Source organism: Phyllostomus discolor, chromosome 2 (genome assembly GCF_004126475.2).
Source record: "Phyllostomus discolor isolate MPI-MPIP mPhyDis1 chromosome 2, mPhyDis1.pri.v3, whole genome shotgun sequence".
Classification (NCBI taxonomy): Eukaryota; Metazoa; Chordata; class Mammalia; order Chiroptera; family Phyllostomidae; genus Phyllostomus; species Phyllostomus discolor.
Window position 1 is genome coordinate 214,298,096 of NC_040904.2, and position 11,607 is coordinate 214,309,702.

Consider the following 11,607-nt stretch of genomic DNA (forward strand, 5'->3'; position numbering starts at 1 on the left):
GCCTGAGTCCCAGTCAGCTGGGACCGGTTTCCAGAGTGGACGGGGAATGCCCGCGGGTCGGTGGGAAGGAGAGACCCACCCAATAGGGAACCAAAGCGCCTGGAGCTGTGGTGGGTCCGTAGGAGGGGAGACCCACACGACCGGCAAACAGGTTTCTCAGAAGTGCGCCTGCACCAGCAATCCGGAAAGTGCGAGCTAAACCCTCGGCGGGTCGCCCGGGTCTCAGGCTGTCTGCACGTCCGTGTCGGTGGCGGTCCTCCACTCGACGCCGTGGAAGTGCCGCGTGACCAGGGCTCAGAGGACCGAGGCGCCTTGCAGCCCTTCTCCCCCCACCCCCACCCCCACCCCCCCCCCCCCCACCCCCCCCCCCGAACGCGGCAGGCCCCGCCCCCACCCCCTCGCCACGCCCCCCAGGCCGGCGGTCCTGCCTGATGCGCTTCCCCCTTTACCTTTAAGTCCGTGAGCCGCATCCTCGTGTTTCCCGGTTACTTAGATGTAGGCGTGATCTCTCCACTTCCCACCGTAGCAGCTGGTGATTTAGCTCCCTGCCACAACACGATCGCACCTCACACACACGCGAGTTCACACACGCCCACACACGCCCTCCTCCCAACGTGTTCAGGTTCTAATCGCGCTTTGATCCACGCGCTCTCGTCCCTCCCCCTTCCCGCCTCCCAAATCCCGTCCCCGTGGCCTCCTCCCCCTCCCCCTCCCCCACCCCGTCCTCTCCGTCCTCGCGATGGACACCGCTTTACAGGTCACGCCGGCTAACGCCACGCTGGTGGGCTGGAAGAGGGAGGGCGGGAAATGGTGTGTCTCCCCCGCCACCTCCGTCCTGATCTCCATCCCGATGCCGCCGTCTGTGTGCCGTCGACGCGATGTTTCAAAGTGTAAGTGTTTCCGAAACGAGTGACTTCACCTGCGGTCGGTGTCAAAGATCTGGCCCACCCCCAGGCCTAGGGTGCAGCCTATGGTGACCAGCCGTCTCTGTGTCCCTAGGTCTGAGGGGTGTCCTGGGACAGTTGTCCCTAGGTCTGAGGGGCGTCCTGGGACAGGGGACTTCCCGTGGATGAGGCAGCCATCCTGCCCGTGGGTGACCTCAGCCCATTGAGGTGTCTGTCCACCCCGTCCCCTGGGCTCACGGGTGGGCACCGCCGGCGCCTCGGGCATTTACACTGGGACCTACATGTGCGCGTCCGACTGCACTCTGTTGGGGTAACAAGTGACAGCGGGAACTGCCTGCTTCTCCTCTCAGCGCTCCGCTAGCGGGAGACTCTGCCTCCTGCTGCTCCCCCCGGGGCTCCGGCCGCCGAACGCGGGACTGTCCCCGCCCCCAGCAGTGCTGCGGTTCTCGGTGGACTCCATCCCGGCGTCCGACAGTCTAACTCGGCCTGACCCCACCCACCTGGAGGTGGCATCAGCCCACGGGGGCGGGGCTCAGGCCCACCAGACCGCCTCCGTGCCTGAGGCCAGCTACAAGCCCCAGGGTGCCGCCTGGGACTCCAATGGGCCCACTCGGACTCGGAGGGTCCCACGACGCCCTCCACAGGTTCAGCAATGTGCCGGCGTGGCTCACAGACCTCAGGAAAGCAGCTGACTTACTAGATTACTGACTCATTATAGCGGATACCACTCAGGACCAGAGAGAGGGCAGCCACGCAAAGGGTGGGGTGTGGGGGTACCATCCTCCAGGCCCCCCGTGTCCAGTAACCTGGAAGCTCTCCCAACCACCGCACGCTTGAGGGAATTTTGTGGTGGCCTCATTACAAAGGTGTGATGGATCACGTTATTATTAGCCATTGGCATTAACTCAACCTGCAGCCCCTCTCCCCTCCCCGGAGGTCGGAGGTGGTGGGGTGAGGGGGGTGGAAGCTCCAGCCCCCGAAGCACGTGGTCGGTTCCCCAGACACTGGCCCCCACCCTGAGGGGCTTTCTGAAAGTCACTCAATCAGCGCACACTCAACTTTGGTTGGAAGGGGCTCATTCTGAATAAGAAAAGACACCCCTTCCGGCTTTATCTTTCATGCTCTTATCACTTGCGAAATCCCAAGGGTTCAGGAGCTCTGCACAAGAATGTAAATGTGTTATTATAAATCCTAATATTATGACAACGAAGCATTAATCCGGATGATGGAGCATTGAAACCGAAAGTTCTCTCCTCATTCCCTCGCGGTGCCTGGCAAAGGCGTCCTCATGGGAACGGAGGCGGAGGCGGGGCTGTCTGCTGGCCAGCTGCTCCGTCGCGGGTGGGCCCTGCCCCTGGGCGTCTCCTGTGTCTTCTGAGACTTACGTTTGCAACCGTGTCCATGTCTGTCTCCATCAGCTGCAGTCATCACAATGCTGCGTGACAAACTGCTCCGAAACACAAACGCTTAAAACACCAGCCACGCTGTCCTCTCAGCCCGGGACGGGCTGGAGGTTGGCCGACAGGCCTGCGCTGGGCGGGGCTTGCCTCAGAGCTGCGGCCAAGTCCAGGCGCGCTCCACCCGTGCTCACGCAGGGGCGCGGCCTGAAGAGGCAGTGGCCACTCGGGAGGGGGATGGCAGAGGCCCACATGGGAGCCCACGTCACAAGCACATCCTGGGCGTCGCTGAGACGCATCCACTGGGCCGAGACGAGTCCAGTGACGAAGTCCGAGGTCAGGGAGCAGAGAACCGGGATCACCCACCATGGGGCCAAAGGAGGTCACCTGATCAGACCCAGCAGCAGTATGACAGCTGCCCAGGGACCGAGCGCCTCAGGTTCAGTTTCACGACCACGACAGCCTCTCTTTTTAAGGTACTCCCTCCCCGCCCTCCACAATGCGCTTTGCAATTACTTCTTTGAATGCATGTTATGTCCGACCGTCCCGAACTCAGTCTCCCGATTCCGTGAGTTTACTCCTGGGCTACGGGAACAGACAGGAAGGCTGCCTGTTAACTGTGTGTGGGTCCCGTTCTCGTCACACGCCTGCCAGTGTGTTCAAGACAGAGGACGCTGCCAAATGTCTCACAGCGGGTTCTGGAAGTCCCGAAGCTCGGAGAGGGGCCAGGAACCAAGTCACCTGTCAGGACGAATGTCACTCAGGAACCACGAGTTCCCCAGTCTGAGGCACCTGGCTGCCTTTCGGAAGATGCTGTGCACTTCCGGTGATACGTCATCCAATTTAGGGACAGAAAGGGAAGCTAGAGCCCCCCATGGCACCCCCAGGACTGCTGGGGGCAGGTTGGTACACACCCTGCCCTGAAAGCCTGGGGGTTGGGGCCAGATCAGAGGCACCGGGACTGGGGACCAGCCATGCAGTGTCCCATGGGACCACCAGGCGAAATTCTGAAGACACTGCTACTCACATCTCCATGGTGGCGACCGAAAGAAGCTGGGCTGGAATTGGGGGGTGGGTCCTCTTGTGAGAACAGGAACCCGGTGGTTCTCTGACGGCAGACACCAGCCCGGAGGCCACCCCAACTAGAGGGCGAGGCCGACACTGACACAGGTGACCCCCAGATCCCAACAGAACTGATTACAGGAAGGACAGCTGGAGCGGGCGGCGCGCCCGACAGCCTACGGAGCCGATCTCCGCCCCCAGACGCTGCGTTCTCTGCAGGCGCGGCTCTGAGCCCCTGACGAAACGAGGGGACAAAAGGCAGTGAGCACCCCGGAGCCGTACCTCCCGGTGGCCTTGTGCTGGGTGACTGCCCAGAATGGATGCTGACCCCTGAGTGACACTTATCCTGGGCTGTCACGCCACCCCGGCCATCGCTGACGTGGATGCGCATGGCTGTGTCTCCAGAGCTGAACACAGCTCATCACCGAGCGGCAGAAGGCTCCAGGGTGCTGCCTGAGAGCAGAGGGGTCCACCCAGGTTTGCAGCGTGGAAAGTGCGCAGAGAGAGGAACGCAGGGGACACGAAGATGGAGTGGGTCCGTCCCTGTCCACATCTGCACAGCGGTGTTGGTTAGGCTGCGGGGACCTGTGGCCTGACCCACGGGAGCGCCTCGGGCGTGGGGCCGCCCTCGGGACGGGAAATGGAGTCTGTCCATCACCTCGAAGTTTGGGGGGGACAGCTGAGGACGGGTGGGGGACAGACAGACAGGTGACAAGTGCGTCTGCTGTAAAGCACAAGGGCGGCTGCTGGAGGGTGGCTGCACGTTGGGGGGCAGGAGGTGGGACACAGGCAGGGATTTCACCTGGAGGAGAGGAGCAGGAGCCTCAAGGGGAGGGGCCTGGAGGCAGCCAGAGCCACACCAGGTGGGTCCCAGGTACTCTTCCACCCCCTGCCCTGGGAGACGGAACAGCACCCTCCCACCCCTACTCCTGACAGAGCAGCATCCCCAGGGAGGGGCACAGAGGGGAGACGGGAACCGTCCCCAGGGAAGGGTCCCTTCCACGCAGGGACGTGGGCCCAGCAAGCCACGCCGGTCCAGAGCTGGAGACACAGCTGCGGCAGGCAGACCGATGCTCTGCCCTCACGGAGGCTGCAGATGCCGGGGGTTACCCGTGGGGACAGTCCTCAGCCAACAGGTACAGGGGTCATCCAGGTGGACAGTTCCCAGGGACCGTCTACACGGTCAGGGGCCCCGGTGGGTGGGGCTGAGCCCCGCTGCCCACAGTGACCTCCTCCCCTGCCTCTCCCCACCCCCGGCCCTTCCTTCTTCCTGCCTCCGGGGATCCCACCTGCACCACGCCTTTGCTTCGAGGCTGCCCACGTGGAGCCTCCGTCCTTCCGGGCTGGCGGCGGATTCGGCGAGCTCGTGCAGGTGGTCCTGCTGCAAACCGTGCTCCCTGCTCAGGAGCGTGGCGCTCTCGGGAAGGCCAATCAGGCGGCGGAAGGGAAGCGGCTCTGCAGGGGTCCGGTCCCAGCCACATTCCGAGGGGCTCGCACTGGGGGCAGCCGTGGGCACGAGGGAGACAGTCAGCCGCTGGTTACCATGACGAAGTACACTCTCCACAATTCGGTGACGAACGAGAAGATGACGAGGGAGGGACACATGTCAGGTGTGACTTTCAGACTAACCAGCTGAGTGTCGTGTAGTCCGGGAGGTGACCAGATGCGGGGACCACCCTCCCCCCAGTCCTGAGTGCGGGGCCTGGCTGTGACCCCAAGGGGAGGCCTCTGAGAGGGGAGAAGGGGAGAGCAGGCCTCCGACCCCGACGTCCTAGGGTGCCGTTTCCTCTCCGGCACCGTCCCACCCTCGAACAGCGATCACAGTGACGGCGCTGCTTTCAAAACTGATAGCAATAACGACCCTTTCTGGGACGTCTGAGAGATGACATCATCCTAAATGCCTCCGGAGGTGGCCGTGGCCTTGAGAATGGAGAGGCTGAGCTGTAGATGATTCTTCCTGGCTCACTGTTTCTGCCGAGTCTGGTCATCCCGACTCATCGTGACCGGACTCTGAGAGAGTCCTCACACACACACACACATACACACGGAATAGATTGGCAGCCTGCTATGATCATTATCACAATATATCCACAAGCTAACGTAAACCTCACAGAAAATGACTTTCACCACCTTGCCACCTGGCCAGACACCCACATGCCGGGAATCAGAGCGTCATGGGGGGCGGGGGGGAGACGACAGGGAGGGACCCCAGCCCCCGTCCTCGCTGTGCTCGGTTCTGGGGGCGTGTCACGCAGGTGTGGGCGTGATCTCTTTTTTGCATCCACTCCTCGACTCCTTTCCCAACAGTCCTCAGTGATGTTGGCCTTGTTAAGGCATCTGTGACTTTTCTGTCCTCAAGGGACAGATCCGGGGTCTTCGAGACACTCCACGGATCCTAAATAGATCCTCAGGCTCCTTGAGGAAGCCACTTGAAATCCTAAAGCAGCATTTCCTCGCTTTTTCTGTGTCGAGAGAAGAGGGCTCTTCTCCCCCACCTGTGGGTTTGTTGCCTGCGGGAGGGTGGAGAGAGGCCGCCTCCGCGGCTGTCCTCGGTCATGCCCGTTACTCGCGGCTTTTCCTTCCACCGCGAGACCAGGCCGGGGCCTGGGGGGACGGCTGGCTCTCCAGCGGAGCTAAAAGGGCGGCAGGCGGGTGGCCTCTTACCCTCAGAGCGACGCCCTTTCCTGCTAATTGGAAGTGAAGTCAGCCAGGCATGAAAGACAAATACCCTAGGATCTCACCTATAGGTGGAACCTGATCAACGAAACAAGCGAGCAAAACAGAACCAGAGACAAGGAGATAACCCACCGACAGTGGCCAGAGGGGAGGGGGGAGGGGGGTTGGGGGGAAACAGGGGAAGGTCGGTCAAGGACGGTGTATGAAGGACACACGGACAACACTAGAGGGGGTAGGTGTGAGGACGGGGAGGGGCGGGGATGGGTGGGGCGGGGGGCCATGGTGGGGAAACGGAGACCACCATGCTTGAACAACAATAAAAAAAAAAAAAAACCGGCCTGACTCTCCTTCTCCAACCCGAATACCGTCAACCAGGAAACGGTGATAACGTCACGAAAAACTCCTTTCCCTGACACGCGGGCCACTCGTCGCTCCCGCTGGGTGGAGGCCTGTGGACACAGTGGGAAGGACCCACACACGGGCGGGGGTGGGGGGCCCAGCATGCTTCTCTTTGCTAACTGGCTGCCTTGCCAGGGGCCGGCCCACTCACCTCCGTGGGCCCAGGGCTGGCCAACGGCAACACGTGGGGAGTAAAAGCATCTTTTGTGAAACCAGTTCATCACAGCAGTTAAAAATAAATTTTAAAAAAGCAAGGGTGGCCTCATTCTTGCAGAGTTCCCAGAGTGCCACCTGGCCGAAGCTCGGGCTCAGGGCACGCTGCCCCGACTTTGGGGGCTCGGCCCCACGTGGGGGCTGAGTGGGCCTCCCCGCTCCCCAGGCGTGTCCCCCGGGCAGAGAGCAGTGTGTGCTGGGAGAGGCACGGACCCGAGTTGTTCCCGCTCCCTTGGGGCCTCGCCCTTCCACCCCGCCCCAAAGCATCCCCGGCTGCAGCGCTTGGCTTGGCTGGTGGCTCTCGCAGTCGTCACACCCGCCTGAGTGTGACGTCTGGCACGGACTCGGTGGTCACCTGGAAAGCAGTGACTCCGCTCTCGTGCCGTTGCTGCAGAGAGAGCACCTTCGGAGGATGTCGTTTTTGCTCCATTTCAGCCTTTAGGAGCAACAGGCCTCTCTCCCGCACGGGCGGGTCCGGTTTCGGGCTTCTTCTGAAACGCCCATCCCGTCGCCGCCCAGAGCCCTGCGTGAATTTATGACTTGGAATCTTCCTCGGCTTCGGGCTGTCACTTGATGAAGTGTCCTAACCGGTAATGTCGCAAGGCCTGGGGACAACAAGGGTTCGTTCACTGGCACGATGAGGCCCATTTTTCAGAGAGCCGAACTTGGCGCATGTTTATTTGTGCTCTGGTTTTCTGGCCGCTGGGGGGCAAAACCATCGGACGGGCAGACTCGCTTCCCCAGCGGCGGCTAATCCTTCTTGCGGGGCGCCCCCCCTCTCTTCTCGCTGTCGGTGGATGGCCGTGAGCTTCTGCTGCCTCCCCGCCAGCATTCCAGCGTGTGAAGGACACTCCCGCGTGGTCATGAACCACTTCTGGGCCACCGACTTGTCCCTCGAGTTAGGGACACAACACGGCAAACTGTAACTAGAATAAATGTAGATTGACTCAGGCAAACCATCAGAGGGAAACGATAGGAGAATACAGTGCAGGGACCAGCCTGCTCACTGGCTGGACGTGCCCTGCCATGCGCTCGGTGGGGGCAGGGCGGGGGGGTGGGGGCGGAGGGCAGCGCCGTGGCCTGGTGTCCTCCATCTCTGCCACGGCCGGCCGGCCCCAGGGCTGCGGGCCACACCGGCACACAGGCAGATGAACCAGGAAAGCAGCGCCGTGTCTGGCAGACACAGCCGCACTGGCATCGCCCCCTGAGTCCGGTGCCTCTTTTACAGGCGTGGCCTTTCGTGTGGGAGGGTCTTGCCCAGCGTGAAACCTGGAGACTCACGTCCTTGCGTCATCCCGAGCTCCTTGCTCTTTTGGCGCGGTGGCACGGCGTCGTGACAGGGCACACTTCAGGCGGACAGTCACCCACGGAGCATTGAGTGCTGAGCCCCGTGACTGCCAGGCAGTCGGCTGTCTGAATCGGTCCATTGTCCTCGACAAGCTGTGGGGGTCGCTGTGGAGGGTGTTGAATCCACTGGTGTTTCTCCGTCCCTCTCCCAGGTCCCACCTGCGGACTTTGTCGGGAAGGGTCTAGCTCGGTCCTCGCTGAGCGCCCAGGTGTGGCCTCGCGGAGTCTCAGCTGAACGCCCCGGGTGCCTGGCAAGGCGGCCCCCCTCTGCCTGGTTGGAAGGCCATCAGCCAGCACGGCGGCCCTCCGCAGTCCCCAGGCAGCAGCCGGCACCTCTGCGTCATTCTCTGTGCAGCCCCCTGCATGATGGTCACCCACGCGGGCGCGAGGGACCCCCACCGGGATCTTGGCGCTCCTTGCTCCCCGCCCCGCCCTCGTCACTGGCCTGGCAGAGCCAGCCCGAGCCCAGACTCGCCGCACACCACAGCCGGGGCGCGTTCTCCGGCCCAGCAGAACCACAGCCCCGGGACACGCCTGCCCAGCGGTGCTGAGTCACGTGCTACACTGCTTCCCTCTCGGAAGGGAAAAGGCTCCCGGCGCAGAGGCGTCCATCAGGAACCCGACTCAGGCCCCGTCCACGCGGGTGCGCAGGTGCAGGGCCGTTGCTCAGAGGTTGTCCCTTGGGGGCCACGGTGCCGTCGAGCGCCCCCTCCTGGGAGAGGTGTGACCCTGACACCTTCGCTCAACCAGGGGTGCCACCCCCCCCCCCACTCAACCTCTGCAGCCGAGAGCGGAGCTTTGGTGCTGGACTCAGACAGAACCAGTAAGGGGGGCTTCGTCCCCATGCAGGTCCCCAGCCCCGGGAGCTGGCTGCGTCTCTCTCCAGAAACTGGCTTGGCTGAAGGGAGCCGCCAACCTAAGGTCAACCCGTCCCAGGAGAAGCCTGCGTCCCATGACCACTCAGTGAGGGGGGGGGTGGCTGGGCCTGGGGTGGCTGGGCCTGTCAGTTTGGGCGGTCCCAGCAGGCCCTCCCGGGCCCGGGGCCCCCCGGTAGGTCAGTCCATCAGGGGATGTCTCTGCGGCAGCTCCGCCTCAGGGCAGCCTCTCCCGCCGCCCCGTCCACGCCCCTCAGCCCTGCAGGGGCCACCCTGGCGAGCTCTCCCCAGTCATCCTGCTGCACACAGGGGGGGCCCGGCCTAAGAAGGAAGCTGTGTATTACCGTCCAGGTCCCTCCCTTTGTCACCCTGGAGCCGTCACACCCCCAGGGAGAAGAGGATGTCTTCTTGTATCGGGCAGGCTTTGCCGCAGCAACGAACAGCCCCGGTACCTTCGTTGCTTGGGGCGAGGAACGTCACTGCTCGCCCCCGGTAATGGAACTGCGGCTCGGCCACACCAGCCCCTCGCGTCTGCTCCTTCTGGAGCCCAGGATGCAGGGGTGGGCCCCGTCCAGCACACGCTGCCCACGTGGCGGAGGGGGTGGCAGGCAGGGGAGGGCCGGGCAAACTGGGGGAGCATGGGCGTGGCCCCTCGGCCAGCACAGGCCACAGGCCAGGCCCGAGGTCAAGGGGACGGCTCGGTGCGGCGTGGGCAGGGTGAGGAGGGGACGGTGGCTGTGCCCACGCCCAACCGAGACCCTCCCGGCTCCACACGCGGCCGACCTCACCGTAAAGATCCGCACCGACAGCGTACTATGAGGCTATCGTCACTACAGTCGGCATCCTTTCCTACCTGTCAGCTTAGCAAGAACAAAAAAATACAATTTATTGCCTGCAGCTGGAGCTGCGGGTCAGGCTCACGCACTTCCAGCAGGAACACAACTCGGCCGATCTCCCCGGATGGCAGCCCGGGGACGTTCTGTGCAACGACAGGAACATGTTCCTGTCACTCGCCAGGTGTCACTGGTTCAGGAACCTGATCACACGGGGGCACCCGAGCCTCCACAGGAGGGGCCGTGAGACCAGGTTAGAGAGACTGGGTAGAAATCGTCTGATCCCCACCCCCGCCCCCGCAATCTCCCCTCTCCCAGCACCCCTGGGCCGAGGCCCCCTGTGGGCGGAGTCCGAGTCCCAGCTGCCCTGACGCCGGGCCTGGTCGGGAGATGGGCAGCAGAGAGAGGGCGGGGTGCAGGTGGCGGCTCTCAGAGGCTCCGCGTGGACCTGTTCTCCCCCCACTCCCCCCTCCCCCCATGGACGAGAACCGACCACCGCCCGGGACAGACTGGGATCCTCGCTGAAAACCGCTGAGAGGTCTGGGCCTCTCGCCGCACGGTGCTCCTACAGTAGACCTGGCCGACGCCACGGGGGAGACTCTTCAACAACCTGCCGGGAGCAGAGATACGCCCGTCGAGTGCTGCCGTGTCCCGGTGCTCGCCAAGCGCTTTGCGAACAGACTCACTTCTCACACACAGCCACCTCACGCAGTTGTTTTCCCGAGGAGGAAACAGAGGCCCCGGGAGGTTGAACAACTCGCCCGGAGCAACCACGGGCGCCGGCGGAGGCAGATCCAAAACTGTGCGGCCTGGCCCGGCGCCTGCGCGGTGAGCCCTCACCGCCGCCCTCCGGGGAGTGGCTCCGGAAGGCGCAACCTGTCGGCCAACCGACCGCCACGGCCACCAAAAAGACGCAGGCGCCGTTGAAACGACCAGATCTCACCCTTTCCTTCTGCCGGGACGCCCACTTGGACGGCATCACCGGCATCAAGTCACCGGGGCCCCCTTCCCAGGGCACCCCCACGGGGGGCCGTGGCAAGCACTTCCTGTCATGGGAGCACTGCCCCCTGCTGACCTCCATCTCCAGCCAGCCCCCAGGGCCCTGGGAGCACCTGCATCTGACTGTGACCCTGACTTACGTACGACAACGGCACCGGGGGCATCCCCAGAAGCCTCTGCACGTCCAGGGTCCCCAGGCACAAAGCGCCTGCCCGCCTTCGTGCAGCTGGGGCGTCCTGTGGAGGGCATTGCTTCCTGCTGCGGGGAAAGGCCGTGTGTGTGTGTGTGTGTGAGTGTGAGTGTGTGTGTGTGTGTGTGAGAGAGAGAGAGAGAGAGAGAGAGAAGAGAGAGAGGGAGAGAGGGAGAGAGGAAAGTAAGAGCGGACATTTGGAAGGGAGGAGGAAGGGAGGGAAGGGAGGAGGAAGGGAGGAGGAAGGGAGGGAGGGAAGGGCGGGGGAAGGGCGGGGGAAGGGAGGAGGAAGGGAGGGAAGGGAGGGAAGGGAGGAGGAAGGGAGGAGGAAGGGAGGAGGAAGGGAGGAGGAAGGGAGGAAGAAGGGAGGAGGAAGGGAGGAGGAAGGGAGGAGGAAGGGAGGAGGAAGGGAGGAGGAAGGGAGGGGGAAGGGAGGAAGGGAGGGAAGGGCGGGGGAGGGGAGAAATAAAGAACAAAAAAGGAACAAAACGAAACTCGGTCGCCGCCGGGCCCTCCTGCCTCTGCTCGTCTGGCATCCGTGCGTGTCGTCCGGGGCCGGGTTCCCTCTCCCGTCTGGCGCCCCCCGCACCCCGCTGTTTGCCAGCCTCTTCGCTGCCGCCGCCTCTGTGTGCTCTGCTTTCCTCCTGGTTGCTGTGAAGATTCCGCCGTGCGAACATCCGAGTTGATTTATTCTCCCACTGCCTTGGGCAC